The sequence below is a fragment of the Lacerta agilis genome, chromosome 5, assembly GCF_009819535.1.
Source record: "Lacerta agilis isolate rLacAgi1 chromosome 5, rLacAgi1.pri, whole genome shotgun sequence".
In the NCBI taxonomy this organism is placed as follows: domain Eukaryota; kingdom Metazoa; phylum Chordata; class Lepidosauria; order Squamata; family Lacertidae; genus Lacerta; species Lacerta agilis.
This window is the reverse complement of record NC_046316.1, coordinates 72,936,912-72,948,646: the sequence shown is the minus strand read 5'-3', so window position 1 is coordinate 72,948,646 and position 11,735 is coordinate 72,936,912.

Genomic DNA, 11,735 nt, shown 5'->3' with positions numbered 1-11,735 from the left:
TTGCTGTTTTGTCCTTTTTCTTCCCAACAGAGTTTGTTCCACCCGCCCTCCAAAAAAGAAAAAGAATAAAAAGTTTCCATACACCTGCAAAATGTTTGACCCTCTTCATCCATCCATTTCAGCAAGAGCTGAAGAGGCTCAACATTTTGTGGAAGCTGCTAACTTAACGTGGTGGCAAAAAAAACAAGATGTGTTTTGAGCAGTTTTAAAAATAGGTCCCACCTATAAATATACCCAGGATGTTTGGCGTACTTGACATTAACATTGTAAAAGCTATTTTCAAATAACACAAGGAAAAGCGATGTGCCGATTCGTCTTGTTTATGTTCTTTGCTATCTAAGTTTCCTGTTGTTGCCATATTTACTCTAGTTTTTTAAATAAATATTTTGCAAAAATAATGTCCATGGGCTGTCTGGAAAAGCATTTGTGCATCCGTCATATCTTCTTCTTCTTTGGCGATCCTTCGTAGCCAAGTAAGATTGTCTTCCATAAACACGGTTTTAACAGTGAGTGCATAAGTGACTGTGGAGGCCGATTCTGGATCCACACATCCTTCCACAGTGGGGACATAGGTTTCCGGGCGGGAGTTGATCACAGTGAAGGTTTGCCAAGCGTGCCTTCCTCTTAGCACATTTCTCCTTTTCGTCCTGAGTTTGAGCGTCTTCAAAGCCCATTACACCTTTGGTAAAGGCTGTTCACCAATTAGAACGCTCGCAGGCCATTGTTTCCCAGTTGTCGGTGTTTATACTACATTTTTTTGGATTTGCCTTGAGAGAATCTTTAAACCTCTTTTGTTGACCACTAGCATTATGCTTTCCATTTTTAAGTTTGGAATAGAGTGGTTGCTTTGGTAGACGATAATCAGGCATGCGCACAACATGACCAGTCCAACAAAGTTGATGTTGAAGAATCATTGCTTCAACACTGGTGATCTTTGCTTCTTCCAGTACACTGGCGTTAGTTCGCCTGTCTTCCCAAGTGATTTGAAAAACTTTCCGGAAACAGAGAACACACTGCACATTCATATGAGCCTGGTTTCATCCCTGGTATCTCCAGTTTTCAAAGACGTTTGAGTAGCAGAGTTGGGGGAAATCCTCCTTTTGGCCTTGGAGAGCTGCTATCCGAAAGTACACAATACTGATTTAAATTAGCCACTATTCTGGCTCTAAGGCAGCACTGTATTTTCAGTATGTTTCTGACCTTTCATACTACAGGGAATGCATATTAACTAACTTGCACTAGACCCAGTACTGAACTTGTGCCTCTGTTGTACACTTAAGAGATGAATGGCTGCTCAGAACAGCACATAGGTGTTGGGCAGCGCACTGTTCCACCTCCCATGGGTGCCTGCAAGTTTTTATCCCCTCCCCCAACACTAATTGAGTTTCCTCTAATAACCTAGAATAGGGCCCTGTACAGGTACCTTTTCTGCTTTCCACAATAACTTTGTTGTCACTAGATGCACTGAGTGCAGTAGTATCTGCAAGTGTTTGTAAGCACTGCTTGCTCAGAGATGCAGGTTGACAAGCACAGGAAGCAAGGAATTTCAGGTGTTTTGGCCTGAGCCTCAAGCTCAGCAGTTGCTTGAGATTTCCAGCTTTATAGGAACAAATTCTGTTCTGACTTTCCTTGATGGGCAAGGTGTGGATAACAATTCCTCTGTAGCCCAGATCATCAATGTGTGTCTACTGAAAATACGGTGCTGCCTTAGAATCAGAATACTGGCTAATTTAAATCAGTATCGTGTACTTTTCCGGATAGCAGCTCTCCAAGGACGAATGGAGGATTTCCCCCAACTCTGCTCCTCCCAACTTTGAATACAGTACTGGCAATACCAGGGATGAACCCAGGCTCATATGAATGTGGAGTGTGTGCTCTGCCCCTGAGCTACAGTGTCTCTGAAAAATGTTTCAAATCACTAGTATGCAACCATTTTTGTACATCATTGGTGGAGCAGAAAGCTTTGGGAGAAGGTACTCTGTTATGAAAAGGGCTTTAAGGACATGGTGTAACAATGTTTTTCCTCTGCTTCTTGGGATCTACACGTTTGTCCATCTCTCCTCTGACCATCAGCCTCAATGCAATTTCTAAACCTGTCCTCATCGCATTAGCATTCACCAACCAAGTTCAGACCGTGACTTGAGACTATTGGCTCCATCAACCAAAGCCTAATTTTGCACTAAAATGTAAGTCTGGGTCGTCTGCAGAGCATTTGGTAAGTGGCCATATTGAGCATCTGCTCTGCTGGGCGGTGGAATGTCTATACTTAACAAACGTAGAGAGGTGGTTCGCACTTGTGAACTGTTCAGAATGTTCACGCCATTCAAAGAGCCAAGATTAAATGGCAGCGTTGATGCCCATGCTGGGTGTGAGGGGAGGGAGAGACCTTTTAGAGCCCGCATTTTAATATACCACTCTCTGTGCTGGAGGGGAAGAGATTTCCCAAGAGGAGAGTTACTGGATCGCTGGCATTGCAAGACCTTGATTCCTAGAACTCTGTTGGCACGGGGACCTTTTAAATTATGACACAAGTGTCCCTAGAATAGCTGCTGTACATTCCGAAAGTGATCTCACCAGGATATTGAAAGCAGACTCTTGCTAGCACATGGTTCCAGCTGTCACTTCCTAGGATGGTGTTTTTGTATTTCTCTCTGCTCAGGGGTCCAGAGGGATGAACATGGAGGTGTCTGTGGATTACCGGTATATCGCCTTCTGGACATACCCATGTAGAGTTCCTCACTTGCATATCTGAGCACATCCTACTGTTAGGATTCATTCCCTGTGTTTTCTGTGATTGGTGTACCAAAATATCCCACCTATGGAATGAGAAAAGGAACGCCGATAACTTCCCAGGCAGCGTCCACAGACCAGGACAGTCTGAGCAAGTAGGGAATTTGGCAGATCCTACTGAGAGCAGGAAATGGTATTAAAAACAAAGATGGCTGGCTGACTGAGGAAGGGGGTTGCCCCATCATTAACAAACATATTGCCAAAAAAAAAAAAAATTAACGTACAAACTGAATTTGAACATATGTTATTGCTGACTTCTTAACGCTGGATTCTGGAAATGACTAATGCTGTATCAGGCTAAAGATTTGCATGCAATATCTCAATCCTAGCAACAAAGAAAGAATCGTGTTAAGTGAATGTATTGATGTGATTACATAAATATTGAGAGTGCAGAATATTTCTTTTAAAAGGCAGGAAAAGCTCTCTTCCTTGAGAATCACTATATAAAATATATTTTTTAAGAAGTGTATAAATGCAATTGCAAAAAGTCCCCCAACTTAGCCCCCCTACGCCAGGCAGTCTATTAAGTTTTGCCAACTTTGTGGATATAAGTATTCATATTGATAATTTTTATGCTGACACATAATAAAATTTTGGGAGAGATGTTGCAGCAAATTGTTGGCCAAATGAAGGCTGGGGCTACAGATGATGTTGGACTCCAACTCCCATCAGCCCCAGCCAAAATGGCCAAGTCAGGAGGAACAAGAAGTTCCAGCCCCCCTTACCCCCAAAAAATGATAGGCATTCATTGCGATTCAAATAGTGTGCATGCACTGTGTCTTGTGATCAATTATGTGGTAAATATTTTAAAGTAAATATTTTATTCAAGTTGGTATCACTGTTCTGTTCATGGTCAGCATTTCCTAGGAGAATATAAAAACCTTTGGAATAGGCCTCTCGTTTTCTAGGTCACGCTAGCCTTTTCCACATCATCTCAAAAGAAACTCGAGCATGTGCATCTTAGCCATTCAACCAAACCGCCTCAATGGAAGTTGCTAACCTGAATTTATTTATTATTTTTAATTGCAACCAGTGGCACTGAAGGGAAAAAAATTATTCCGTTGTGTCTCCTCGGTGTGTGCTGAATGCAGTGGTTCTTTGGACGTAGGAGAAGTAGATAGACACCATTCATTTTGTAATAACAATAATAATAACAATAATAATAATAATAATATAATAATATATGATGATGATGATGATGATGATGTTTGGCCTTGAATCACCCTACCTTTATTCACATGCTTAATCTTGTTACTACGAGTACACTCTCTTCTTTGTATAGCAAAAACAAAAAAACTTTGCAGCTTAGTAAAGAATGGCTTGGAAACTTTAGAAATGTTTCCAAGTCGAACAGCCTCTAATTAGCAGGGAAATGTCGGCCCACTGAATAGAACAGAACTGATTTTTTCCATTCAGATGGTGAAGTTTCTGCAGCTTTGGTAGCTAACATGTATGCACATTTTGAAAACAGCTTGTTATAGTGTCTGGCAGGATCTGAAACATGGTCTCCCCCCCTCCTCCCCTGCTTTGATAAATTATATAGTTGTGGCTTTATCTGGGAGTTGGACAGGGACAGTGTGCCCCTGTTGGTTCTGCAGGACCTCTCAGTGGCTCAACACAATGAACCGTGGTATCCTTCTGAATCACCTTGCTGGGATGGGACTTGGAGGTCCTGTTTTACAGTGGCGCTGTTCCTTCCTGGAGGGGGGCAATGACTTGGCCGTTGGCCTGCGGGGACTCAAGTTCGTTCTGTCCCCCAAGGCCCATGCTATTTAACATTCACATGAAACAGGTGGGAGTGGTTGTTGAGAGTTTTTGGGTGTGCCAGTGTCATGCAGATGACACCCAGCTCTATTTCTCCTTTCCACACAAATCCAAGGAAAATGACTCGGTTCTAAACCGGTGTTTGTCATCAGTAATGGACTGGACAAGGGTGAACAAACTGAAGCTTAAATCAGGACAACAAAGTATTTTTTCCCTAAAATTGTGCCAGTTGAGGGAGGGGGGTTTCAAAAGCCTGGGCTTGTGAGGGGGTGATTTCCCTATGTCACTGTATTTGACAATGATGCTGGCAGTGGCACTGAAGGGAAATAAAGGTTTTTAAGAAACGAGTGATGGGCATGCTTTGATTTGCAGAACAAAACGTTAAGTAATCTATTGAGAGCTCCAGCTATTTTCAAGTACTCTGTGGGGAAAGAAAAGTTTGAGAACTAACTGCTAAAGATAGATCCTTCGCAGAATTCTTTCTGCTCTAACTTGGTGTGTGGGAAGAGACAAGGAAAAAATGGAGATATAATGTCCTTGCATGATCCCCTGAGGCTGCGTGGTGCAATGAAAGATGTAGTCTACTGGCAGTGATTACTCTATCCTTATGTTAAAAAAAAAAAGAGGAGCCAACAGAATTGAAGTGGATGGGAAAACACCCACTACCATTCCATGATGTGTCTACCACAATCATCTTCTTCTTCTCTCTTCTTTGGCAATCACCGTAGCCGAGTAAGATTGCCTTCCATAAACAGGGTTTTAACAATGAGTCCGTAAGTGACTGTGGAGGCCAATTCTGGATCTGCACGTCCTTCCACAGTGGGGACATTGGTTTCCGGGCAGGAGTTGATCACAATACAGTGGTACCTCGGGTCGGGTTACAGACTCTTCAGGTTACAGACTCCGCTAACCCAGAAATAGTACATGGGGTTAAGAACTTTGCTTCAGGATGAGAACAGAAATTGCGTGGCGGCCGCAACGGGAGGCCCCATTAGCTAAAGTGGTACCTCAGGTTAAGAACAGTTTCGGGTTAAGAATGGACCTCCAGAACGAATTAAGTTCTTAACCCAAGTACCACTGTACTATGACCCCTGCCCTCAGTGTATGTGGGGAGGTGGGGGGCTGGGGTGTTGTCCTAGGAGTTGGAATACCTGAGTTCAGATCCTCACTCTGCCTGGAAGTTCACAGGGTGACCTTGTCTAATCTAGGTAAGGTAAAGGACCCTTGGACAGTTAAGTCCAATCAAAGGCGACTCTGGGGTTGCGGCGCTCATCTTGCTTTCAGGCCAAGGGAGCCAGTGTTTGCCCACCGACAGTTTTCCGGGTCATGTGGCCAGCATGACTAAACCGCTACTGACGCATGGAGGACCGTGACGAGTGCCAGAGCGCATGGAAACGCCATTTACCTTCCCGCTGCAGCGGTACCTATTTATCTACTTGCACTGGCGTGCTTTTGAACTGCTAGGTTGGCAGGAGTTTGGACAGAGCAACGGGAGCTCACTCCCTTGCGCAGATTTGAACCGCCGACTTTCTGATCAGCAAGCCCAAGAGGCTCAGTGGTTTAGTCTAATCTACCTCTTAGGGTTGTTGTGATGATCAAATGGGGAAGGGGAGAACCATGAGTGCTCCTTGGAGGAAAGTGATATGCAAATAATAATAATAATAAATATAATAATAATAATAATAATAATATAATAATAATAATGCCAAATAGTGGCTTTTTTGTATCTTGTGACTTGGAAATGAAATAGATGGGGGTGTGGAGAACGGCGAACTAAACACAAACACAACTTGAATGAGGCTGCAAAGGGAGGGGGAATATTCTGCACAGACGTGAGAATGAGCCGCTGATCCCGCCCCTTTGATGTCCCGCCGGAGTCTCCCTGGCAACTGGAACGCAAAACAATGCGCGTCATAGAGGGCGAAGAACGCCGCTTCTCCCTGGAGCCTTAAAGGGGCCGCGGCCCCGCGCTGCTGCGGTTGCAAAGGAAGCGATTGGGTTGCACTTTGCATGATGGACGGGGCTTCTGGGAAGTCGGAGAAGGACGGCGAGGAAGCCCGAGAAGATCCAGGTGCTTGCTCGAGAGAGGCAGTGCTCTGGAGCGTAGATCACCGCGGAGGGGGCAAAAAAAAAAAAGATGGGGCAGGGGAGGGGGTGGATGATGAAAGACCGATGCTCCCACACCCCGCAGAGGCTTGTGCTAAAGGGAAGGGTGTGCGGGAGCCGAATGCCGTGTGAGCAGAGGAGACGTCCGTGGAGTCCGAGGTGCAGTAGCAGCAAACGGACCTCTTTTCAAAAGATGCAAATTTGGGCACCCTCTCTTTGGCTGATAGGCAGCGGTACTACTTGCCACTAGTTCTGCCACGTTTTAAAGCGACGATTGTGTCTCCCAGCAAGGCAGCGCCCCAACGTCAGGCTGCCTTCTTGTGCCTCGTCCTAACAGGTGGGAAAGGTTGGCACACAGTGCCCCTTCTTTCATCTGGATCAATGGCAGGAGTGCCAACTTTGGCACTGTATTGGGGGCGGGCAGGTAAGCCCCGTCCTGCATCACATGTTAGGGTGCACAGGCACAATTGGCGAAGCACATCAACTGAGGGGGGGCCTCAAATATTTTAGGGGGGCAAAGACCCCTTGGCCCCTAGGAGTTGGCTGCTATGATCAAAGGAGCTTCTGCAAAGAAGGAGCTGAGATAAATTTCATGAGTGAAGCACAGACACAAACAAACAAACATCACAAGTTTGTACATTGGTTATATTTATAGACCTCCCCCATCATATAGACTCAAGGCAGTATGGATCATTGTCCTTTAAGTCCTTTACTTTCCTTGTGCAGTATCCACAGAGGCATAGGGTTGTAGTCAGTTAACTTTTACTCAGAGCAGGACCATTGAAATTAATGGCCATAGCTGACTTTGGCCATTCATTTGAGTGGGTGTGCTCCGAGTAAAAGTTTTGAATGCAACCCATAATATGGCTTAGGGAACCGGGTGGTATCAAGTGTAAAAGTACATACGGAAGGAGAGAATGTGAAAGGAAACTCACTGAGTCAGTTCCTCACCATGTCAGAACCCTTCCTCAAGATGCCACGTCTTGGCATCCTATGCAAGTCTGCTACATGGAATGAGCTTTTCCAGCAGGAAGAAAAGGTCTCTGCCTTGTAGCTTTTAAAACAATACAGTTGTTTCTCGTACTTACTGTTTTTAAAACTGCTTTTAGCTGTTTTTATGGCGTGTTTGTAAATAAAATAAATAAAAATTATATTAGGATAGGAAGAAGAGTTAAGGTAAAGGTAAAGGGGCCCCTGACCATTAGGTCCAGTCATGTCATGACAAAGCTGCTTCTGGCGAACCAGAGCAGCACACGGAAATGCCGTTTACCTTCCCGCTGGAGCGGTCCCTATTTATCTACTTGCACTTTGATGTGCTTTCGAACTGCTAGGTGGGCAGGAAATGGGACCAAGCAATGGGAGCTCACCCCATACCAGCATATTATCCTTGTATTATTATTTTTTAAAAAAATCCAAATGGTGTTTAAGTCATTTTAAAATAGGGAGCAAGGAGGGCAGTAGGAACACTGGAAACTGCCTTATACTGAGTCTGACCATTGGTCCATTTTGCTCAGGGTTGCCTGCCTTGCTGCCAGTCATTATGTTGATTGACAGCAATCCTGCAGGATTTCAGACAGGTGTTTTTTCCCAGTTGCACCCAGAGATGCCAGGGATTGAACCTGGGACCTTCTGCGGGCAAAGCAGAAGCTGTATCACTATGCTACCGCCATTTCCATATGTGCTGATAGGTTTTTATTATTTTTAAAAAGAAACAACCACTACTACTAAACCTTTTTGAAATATTGGTAGAGTGGTTAAGATAGTGCCTCTACCTCACAACTGTTGTGGAGGCCTGCAGAAATGAGATAGATCTAATATTTAGCTTCTTTGCATTATTAAAATATTGTTCCCACTAATGTCGTTTTCATTTATTATGGAAATGTTCAATAAAAGGAAATACTTCCAGATTAAACCAGACTGTCATGATTAAAGCTGCAGTCCTTAAACCTAAACACCCTTGCATGGGAGTAAGTGGTGTTTATTTCTGAGTAGATACGGTATGTATTTGATTGCACTCTAAGTCCAATTGAAAATGATAACTGATCCTTTGCAGTTACAGGTAGGTAGCCATGTTCTGCCATAGTCAAAACAAAATAAATTTAAAAATTCCTTCCAGTAGCACCTTAGAGACCAACTAAGTTTATTCTTGGTATGAGCTTTCGTGTGCATGCATCTGAAGAAGTGTGCATGCACACGAAAGCTCCTACCAAACAAACTTAGTTGGTCTCTAAGGTGCTACTGGAAGGAATTTTTATTTTATTTTCTTTGATCCTTTGCAGATTTATTTGTAATTACCGGTAATTATTACTGAATTCAATTGGAGTGGTAAACCATGACCTGAAATGGGGTCCATTTTCTGCAGAACATCCACGTACTGGAAACTGTCATTAGGGATTATATTGCATACCAACAATTCACCCATATATGTTTATGTTAAACAGACAGCAAAGACATTGGAAGAGAACAGTTGCCCCCAGAAGCTGATCTATCAGGGAGGTAAGTAAGTTAAAAGATGGATCAACGCATGGGAAATGGGTCTTCAATAGAAAATTGCTGAAGCAGCTGAAAACAAAGCGTGGGAACACCTGGCGGTCTATCACCACTATAATTGGGTGACTGCGGCCTCAGCTCCTAATTTTAGCGCCCCTCTCTGCCAAGTCTATGAGTTTAGACTACCTCTCGTAGCGTGAACTGTCCCTTCCCAACACCCCATAGGGTCGGGGTGGGGAGAAGATGTGTGCTAGCCATTTGACAGATTGTCCCCCAAAGCAACACAGTCCTCAGCTGAAAAAAGGTGGCCGATCCCAGACCAGTGTCAAAAATTCCAGAGAGTAACCTTGTTAGTCTCTTGGAGCGAAAATACTGAAGAGCCTTGTGGAACCTTAAGACTTAGCAAACATATCAAGGTATCGAAGAAGTGTGATATGCACACGAAAGAAGCTCATACCAAGAACAAACTTAGTTGGTCTTTAAGGTGCTACTGAATTATTATTATTATTATTATTATTATTATTATTATTATTTTTGTTTCAAACTTATCATGGCCCCTCCCATACCCATGTGCAGAAGGGAACATAACATTTCGTGCATCTGATGAAGTAGACTGAAAGCTTATGCCATATCCTGCTTATGGTGTCTTCCCAGAGTTGTCTAGCTATATGACATAAAGATCACCAGCAAGGCAGTTATGTATTGGGGAGCTAAACATTTCAGGCGGCGATGCAAGAGTCTCGCTTATTTTGAGCCATTTTCTCTTCTCTCCTGAATTCTGGAACATGGAAAGTGGCACTTTGCTAAATTACAAATTGCATAGTGGTATTGCCTTTTGTCAGGCAAATTGTTTGGTAATAGCTAAGGGCTTGTCCTTTGTGGGAGATGTACGGAGTCAACTAGTCAACGGAGTCAAAGGGAGAGCCTTGCTGGAATGCTTAGAATGTGATGGCCATGCATTTGAAAAGGTGACACACAGACACACACAATTTGGGGTGGAGCTGATAGAAGGGGTGTGTGTGTGTGTGTTGTGTGGTGTGTGTGTGTGTGTTAACAATAAGTTGGCTTGATGTTGGTTAGACAGGGGTCAGCAAACTTTTTCAGCAGGGGGGCCGCTGCCAGTCCACTGTCCCTCAGACCTTGTGGGGGGCCGACCATATTTTTTTGGGGGGGGGCATGAATGAATTCCTATGCCCCTCAAATAACTCAGTGATGTATTTTAAATAAAAGGACACATTCTACTCATGTAAAAACACGCTGATTCCTGGACTGTCCGCGGCCGGATTTAGAAGGCAGTTGGGCCGGATCTGGAACCCAGGCCTTAGTTTGCCTACCCATGGTTTAGCAAGTGTGCTGGTCCTTCTAGGACTAGCTGCAGATTGCTTCAGCCTGCTTTCTGCTGCAGAGAAGCCATTTATTCAAAGGTTATAAGTCTTCAGTAATCTTTCCTCCATTAGGAAGGCAACCCTGTTAAGTGCTGACTGTGGAATTTCACACTGACAAAATGTAATGGCAGGATGGAGTCACATAGCTGTGTGGCATTGTGGGGTTAAATTAGGGGTCAGCAAACTTTTTCAGCAGGGGGCCGGTCCGCTGTCCCTCAGATCTTGTGGGGGGTGGACTATATTTTGAAGGGGGGGTGATTGAATTCCTATGCCCCACAAATAACCCAGAGATGCATTTTAAATAAAAGGACACCTTCTACTCATGTAAAAAACACACTGATTACCGGACCATCTGCAGGCTATTGGGCCGAATCCAGCCCCTGGGCCTTAGTTTGCCTACCCGTGGATTAAATTATCCTCAGACTGCCTGCCTGAAACTTTCATAACTTGTCTGTTGTCACAGAAAGAGGTTGAGGCTTTCCATCACATGCTTCCCTGTATTTCTTGACAGAGTTGTATAAATAAATAATAGTGTAACATTTCAAGTAACGCCCTGGAAGGGAAACCTGCAGACCAGAAGCAACAGGCACCATGCAAAATTGATTTGTTGTATGAATTCACAGGGCATTCAGCCTTAATAATACGCAGTGGGTATTTTTCCCTTGCAAAAATGCTTTTGATGGTATCAAAGGTTGAGCAAACGATATTCGGATCCTGAATGGAGGATAATTATGTATTGCTAATTTAAATATGGCTTTATTGTATTTGATACAAAGTATCGCATCCATAGTTGTGCTGTGTGCTTTTTGAAACATTTATAAACACAAAACTAAATACCTGTACAGTGGTACCTTGGTTCTCGAATGTAATCTGTTCCACAAGTCCATTCGACTTCCAAACACTTTGAAAACCAAGGCGCAGCTTCCTGGCTCAGGCGCCCCAGAAACAATAGCCAACAGCTGCATCGGACATTCGGCTTCTGAAAAACTTTGAAAACCGGAACACTTCTGGGTTTTGGCGTTCAGGAGCCTATTTGTTTATCAGCTAAGCCGTTGAGAACCAAGGTGCCACTCCACTGTAGCACACAAAGAGGTCAACCCTGATCGCCTAAAAGGTTTGCTGCCATTTAACTTTAAGTCCATTATTACTCAGAGGTCTGAACTACAGCTCCCATTATCCTTGGCCATTGGTCATGCTGGC